Below are 7,500 nucleotides of genomic sequence, written 5' to 3'. Positions count from 1 at the left end.
GTGGGCAAAACGATCCAGCAGTTGCGTCGACGCACTTTAGCGCACCTTGGCAACATCAACAGGAAAGAATCCACCAGTTTGTCGTGTCATATGCGTGAGAAACACCCTGATCAGCCTGAATCAGTTATATTCAGGGGCATTGAAATTATTCGCGATAATGGTCGCAAAGGGGATTTGAATCAAAAATTATTGCAGAAAGAGGCGTTTTGGATTGACCAACTGGACTGTCTAGCACCTAAAGGCCTTAATGATAATATATCATTTGTTTCGTTCATTTGAACGTATTTAACCCATATACCAGTAATTTTTCCCAAATGTTAAAAATATGGCAATATGGTTTGAACTAGTGGTTATTGATGCATGGTTTTAGTCATCTTAGGATTAAAATCATACAATGCGTCCACCATTATCATATGTGGAACGCAAATCACTTACCTTGATGGTCCATTACTAATTAATATCCAAGTAAATTGGTCCCGGTTGTTGTTCCTGAGGACAGATGTTGCTTTAAATGTACCGTATCCCTTTTCAGCACCAGTGTTCTGGCATTAATTACATTTATGGTTTATTTATGCATTGAAGAGTCAATTACAACGGTTGAACAATAGTAGTAATCTGCTTGTGTTTCTGTATATCGATAACTGCAGACTAATGACAATGAGGTTCATTTTTGTTGTCTTTATACCTAATATGGTGGGCATAACATGGGTTACAATATAGCATAGCCCTTATCAATAAACATCATCATGCTTGTTTGTTTTGTTTTAATAGATTTATTTCTTTAAGAACCCTATGTAGTTATCTTACCGTTGTGCTGGTTCTGCTATTGCTTAAATGCAGAACGATATCATCTTATTCCATTTGTAGTACTTATCTGGCATTGATTTTACATGTCTAACACTGGCAGCGCTCCGCATCAGTGCGGAGGTCACGTGGGGCTCCCGCTCATGTGACCTAATGTCATCATGGCCACACCTACCCCACAGTCAGCTGGGCTATCGGGAGTTCCTCACGTCAGTTTGAGGAAGCACCTCACGTCATCCTCTGGTGCCGGCGGTCACGTGGTGTGCCGCTCTTTGTAATCATCACACACCATATGATCTGTGTCAGGTCTCATTACACTCCGGGATCCCCAGTATACTGATCTCATTGGCTGGGCACCCTGTTGCTCCTCCCCAAGAGGTGGTGTCTATCCTACATAAACAGCACTTGCACAGACAGTTACCAGGTCTGTCTAAATGAGGTGCTGCCCGTTTGGGCTCTGTTGCTCTAGTAGTGGCTAGCTAGTGATGTGTTCAGTATCAGTAAAGCAATTTCAACTAGTTCCATACTTCACAGTTATCAGCCCTCCTGGCACCTCATCGCATCAGGGGTTATTTAGGCATAACAGTGCTTCTTAATATCACAATTATCTAAGCTCTGCTGCCCCCTGCTGCAGGCTGCATGATATTACAGCTATAATTGAACAGTAATATAGGAACGAACTATATAATCTTCGTTCCTATTTATTGTTGTCACCGACAACCTGTTGTCAATAATTTTCTGACAACTACCATCAATACTTATCATATTCGTCCTGATGAAGCAGTGCCCCACGGAGTGGGACATTGTGGAAACGCGTCGACGATCAGGCGTTAGTCCTATGAACAATATGGGTGATCAGACCTATCAGTTCTAATCAATTATAACAACTGTAGTCTTGATTGAAATCTAACCGTCCTGGTACCACTGCTGTAGATTTACATGCAAGCAGTGGCTAATTAATAATAAAGAGTATCAGAGTGTCTTTGAACACAACTCAGTATTGTCATGCATAGACCCCAATGGTAAAGCAATAAGGGTTAAATCATTGGTAAAAGTGACAAGCACAGTCCATAATTGCATTATATCACAGACTTGACAATCGTGGGATTTTTTCGCATGTTTTCCATCTCTTGGACACGTAATGTCAGCATAGTGTCCAGATGATATAATTATTTGTACATGTTGGCATAGAAAATTGGCTGCCACCAATCGGACACTATTTTCTGTCCATGTTACTATTCTTATATGGAAAAACTGGTGCTCTATACATATCAATATATCTTTTTCCAATGATAACCTACCCTAATTCTTATCTCGTCTTTTTGACGATTAGTATTTTTGTCTTTGTCTGTAATTGTATGTCTGTTTAGTCCATCCACCTCCCTTAAGGTTCAGTGGTTTTTATTAATTATTATATCAATAAAGCTTATTTTAGTTTTAAGGCCTTCCAGTGATAAGGTCATATTTGCTCAAGAGCCTTATTGCCACAGTGATTTGTTTGATACCAATGGCGAGTTTTCTTTCAGGTGGTGTCGACACGACACCCTGGCTATTAGAGGCCAATATGGTCTTTTCGAATGAGAATTTATCCAATTCCGATCAAATATCTATAAACCATGCATTTAAAAACCTAACAGCAACTTACAAAGAATTCATCCGGTCGTGGTGGGAGATTCAGGGGCTCACCAAATATTTGGATAACAAAATTATTCCTAGAGGCTTGAGAATCAATACCCTACCACCGTTAAAAATGCGAACTCCCGCGTTTATGAAAATCTGGGAACAGGAGGCATCTGAGAGCTCTTTCAAATTCATGAGGCTACTACTACAAGAGGAAAAAAACATTCATGAAAATAACACCAAAATTCTTGATGAGGCCATTATTCAAATAAAAAAATTCTCTGTTGATGAAGAATTTGAGAAAAAAGAAAAAATTCTCAAATCTACTGTAGAGAAATACACTTCGTATCTCAAGGAAAGAAAACATTATCAGTTTAAGCGTGATATGAAGGATTTTTCCGATAATAAAGCATATGACGCGGCAGTAATCGCGACATCAGAATTAAGTTCCTCAGAAAGTGAACTCTCCGGAAGCGATGCCTCTAGTAGATCTTATCAATTCCCCAAACAGAGAGGGAGAGGTCAGAATCGTGGTAGAGGTAAAAGTCGTGGTAGAAATTACCAAGATCCTTCGGACCGTTTTTTAGGTCCCCCCATCTACCATTACTTAATGCGAGAACGCAGGAAACCCCCTCACCAACAATAACCCGGTGTACTGCCGTCATGGAGCATATACCGAGTCGTTGTTCTCCCACCTTTGACCAAACTAATTGCCCTATGGTATCTAGACAAGACGACTTTCAAATCATTAATTTGTCTTCTAGACCCCTTTCTTTGGACGAAACATCAGTTCTAAGCAAAGGCCTGTCATTTGTCCCAACGTGTCGTTATGATCCATTTATCTGGAAAAAAGATATTGCTCTTTTTTTAAGAAAATTAAAATGGAAGAAATTTTATGCAATTCAGAACCGCAAGAAAAGTACCGAGTTGGGAATAGACGTTAATGACATACAAGCCCTCAATGATCTTGAAGAACTCGAGCGCGAAGCGAGTAAATCACCGGGAGATGGTCCTTTTACCTCTCTTAAGGCGAAAAATACGAGCATGCCACCCATCAATGATTCCCCCTATATTGATATTTTTGAAAGACTGGTAACTGATGAATTAAAGACTCTATCTGACGGTAGAAGACGTTTTCATCATCAAAACCTCAGTTGCTCTGAGAAAAAATCTTTACTTCAAATCGAAAACGATAAAAGTATCGTGATTAAACAGTCGGATAAGGGGGGAAATCTTGTTGTGATGGATGATTCCGCTTATAGAGAAATGTGTATGTCTTTGTTGAGCGACAGTACCACCTATGGTCGTCTTGACTCTGATCCTACTGTCTCCTTTCAAGGCGAGCTTCTTACAATATTGTCACGAGTTCTTGATCAGAATCTTATTAGCCGTAATGAATTTAATTTTCTGTATCCTAAAAACCCGCAGATACCGACTTTTTACGGCATTCCTAAGATTCATAAGGGGGTGTCCCCACTTAAAGGACGCCCCATTGTATCTGGCATCAACAGCGTCACGCAGGCATCTAGCCAATATATTGAGGTTATTTTGAAACCATTTGTGGAATCCCTGCCATCGTTTGTGCAAGACACGACTGACGTGTTAAGACGCCTACAAGATCTGCACGTCTCTGACACGACACTTTTAGCTAGTCTCGATGTCGAGGCGCTCTACACGTCTATTCCCCACTCGGGTGGGTTACGGGCCGCCAATTTCTATTTACAACAGAGAGGCTTGCATTATTCCCAACATAATGATATGGTTCTTGAATTGCTACAATTTATCTTGGAGCACAATTACTTTGTGTTCGACCGAAAGTACTTCCACCAGTCCAGGGGGACCGCGATGGGGAGCCCATGTGCTCCCCATTACGCGTGTCTGTACCTGGGCTGGTGGGAGGAAAAGTACGTCTTTAACGACACTAATATCATGTGGACACAATATATCGACATGTGGATGCGATATATTGATGATATTTTCATCCTATGGACAGGGACTGACATCCAGTTTTCCAGCTTTGTTAAAGAATTGAATGCAAATCCACTTGGCCTCTTCTTAACGTCTGAAATCCAAAGTCAATCTTTGACATTTTTGGATCTTTCAATATCAAAAACTGAATCGGGATTATTAACAACTACCCTATACAGGAAACCTACTTCTACAAATAACTTTCTTCACTACCAGAGCCACCACCCAAGACCCTTAAAAAATGGTATTCCTAAGGGTCAATATATACGCATGAGGCGCAATTGCTCTAGTGAGGAGGAATTCAGCTTGCAATCCGATGATTTAACTCGTAGATTTTCCAATAGAGGGTACCCGATGGACGTTTTGAATAAAGCACGTGAGGCAGCGACTAATCTGACACGGACCGAACTGCTGAGAGAGACAACAGGACATGAAGGAGACAACGTCATAAGACTAATTGGTACGTTTGATGATGAGGCCACAAACGTAAGGAATATCATCTCCAAGTATTGGGATATTCTACGTGACGACCCTGATTTGGCGGGTTATTTACAACCACACCCGTCAATCACCTATAGGAGGGGAAGGAGTCTAAAGGATCGTCTTATGCGGAGCCACTACATCAAACCTACTCTATCCACCTGGCTTACGACTAGTAGTCCTGTTGGTTTTTATCGCTGCCATGGGTGTAAGGCTTGCCCTCTGATGAGAACAACAAAATATTTTCAAAGTGCGTCGACGGGAAAAACCTATAACATCCGTGATTTCATTAATTGCAGATCGACGCACGTGGTTTATCTGGCAACATGCCCTTGCCCAAGGGACTACGTGGGCAAAACGATCCAGCAGTTGCGTCGACGCACTTTAGCGCACCTTGGCAACATCAACAGGAAAGAATCCACCAGTTTGTCGTGTCATATGCGTGAGAAACACCCTGATCAGCCTGAATCAGTTATATTCAGGGGCATTGAAATTATTCGCGATAATGGTCGCAAAGGGGATTTGAATCAAAAATTATTGCAGAAAGAGGCGTTTTGGATTGACCAACTGGACTGTCTAGCACCTAAAGGCCTTAATGATAATATATCATTTGTTTCGTTCATTTGAACGTATTTAACCCATATACCAGTAATTTTTCCCAAATGTTAAAAATATGGCAATATGGTTTGAACTAGTGGTTATTGATGCATGGTTTTAGTCATTTTAGGATTAAAATCATACAATGCGTCCACCATTATCATATGTGGAACGCAAATCACTTACCTTGATGGTCCATTACTAATTAATATCCAAGTAAATTGGTCCCGGTTGTTGTTCCTGAGGACAGATGTTGCTTTAAATGTACCGTATCCCTTTTCAGCACCAGTGTTCTGGCATTAATTACATTTATGGTTTATTTATGCATTGAAGAGTCAATTACAACGGTTGAACAATAGTAGTAATCTGCTTGTGTTTCTGTATATCGATAACTGCAGACTAATGACAATGAGGTTCATTTTTGTTGTCTTTATACCTAATATGGTGGGCATAACATGGGTTACAATATAGCATAGCCCTTATCAATAAACATCATCATGCTTGTTTGTTTTGTTTTAATAGATTTATTTCTTTAAGAACCCTATGTAGTTATCTTACCGTTGTGCTGGTTCTGCTATTGCTTAAATGCAGAACGATATCATCTTATTCCATTTGTAGTACTTATCTGGCATTGATTTTACATGTCTAACACTGGCAGCGCTCCGCATCAGTGCGGAGGTCACGTGGGGCTCCCGCTCATGTGACCTAATGTCATCATGGCCACACCTACCCCACAGTCAGCTGGGCTATCGGGAGTTCCTCACGTCAGTTTGAGGAAGCACCTCACGTCATCCTCTGGTGCCGGCGGTCACGTGGTGTGCCGCTCTTTGTAATCATCACACACCATATGATCTGTGTCAGGTCTCATTACACTCCGGGATCCCCAGTATACTGATCTCATTGGCTGGGCACCCTGTTGCTCCTCCCCAAGAGGTGGTGTCTATCCTACATAAACAGCACTTGCACAGACAGTTACCAGGTCTGTCTAAATGAGGTGCTGCCCGTTTGGGCTCTGTTGCTCTAGTAGTGGCTAGCTAGTGATGTGTTCAGTATCAGTAAAGCAATTTCAACTAGTTCCATACTTCACAGTTATCAGCCCTCCTGGCACCTCATCGCATCAGGGGTTATTTAGGCATAACAGTGCTTCTTAATATCACAATTATCTAAGCTCTGCTGCCCCCTGCTGCAGGCTGCATGATATTACAGCTATAATTGAACAGTAATATAGGAACGAACTATATAATCTTCGTTCCTATTTATTGTTGTCACCGACAACCTGTTGTCAATAATTTTCTGACAACTACCATCAATACTTATCATATTCGTCCTGATGAAGCAGTGCCCCACGGAGTGGGACATTGTGGAAACGCGTCGACGATCAGGCGTTAGTCCTATGAACAATATGGGTGATCAGACCTATCAGTTCTAATCAATTATAACAACTGTAGTCTTGATTGAAATCTAACCGTCCTGGTACCACTGCTGTAGATTTACATGCAAGCAGTGGCTAATTAATAATAAAGAGTATCAGAGTGTCTTTGAACACAACTCAGTATTGTCATGCATAGACCCCAATGGTAAAGCAATAAGGGTTAAATCATTGGTAAAAGTGACAAGCACAGTCCATAATTGCATTATATCACAGACTTGACAATCGTGGGATTTTTTCGCATGTTTTCCATCTCTTGGACACGTAATGTCAGCATAGTGTCCAGATGATATAATTATTTGTACATGTTGGCATAGAAAATTGGCTGCCACCAATCGGACACTATTTTCTGTCCATGTTACTATTCTTATATGGAAAAACTGGTGCTCTATACATATCAATATATCTTTTTCCAATGATAACCTACCCTAATTCTTATCTCGTCTTTTTGACGATTAGTATTTTTGTCTTTGTCTGTAATTGTATGTCTGTTTAGTCCATCCACCTCCCTTAAGGTTCAGTGGTTTTTATTAATTATTATATCAATAAAGCTTATTTTAGTTTTAAGGCCTTCCAGTGATAAAGCGTTTGTCACACAGGTT

Source organism: Eleutherodactylus coqui, chromosome 11 (assembly GCF_035609145.1).
Source record: "Eleutherodactylus coqui strain aEleCoq1 chromosome 11, aEleCoq1.hap1, whole genome shotgun sequence".
In the NCBI taxonomy this organism is placed as follows: Eukaryota; Metazoa; Chordata; class Amphibia; order Anura; family Eleutherodactylidae; genus Eleutherodactylus; species Eleutherodactylus coqui.
The sequence above is the reverse complement of the archived record's forward strand: the minus strand, read 5'-3'. Positions refer to the sequence as shown.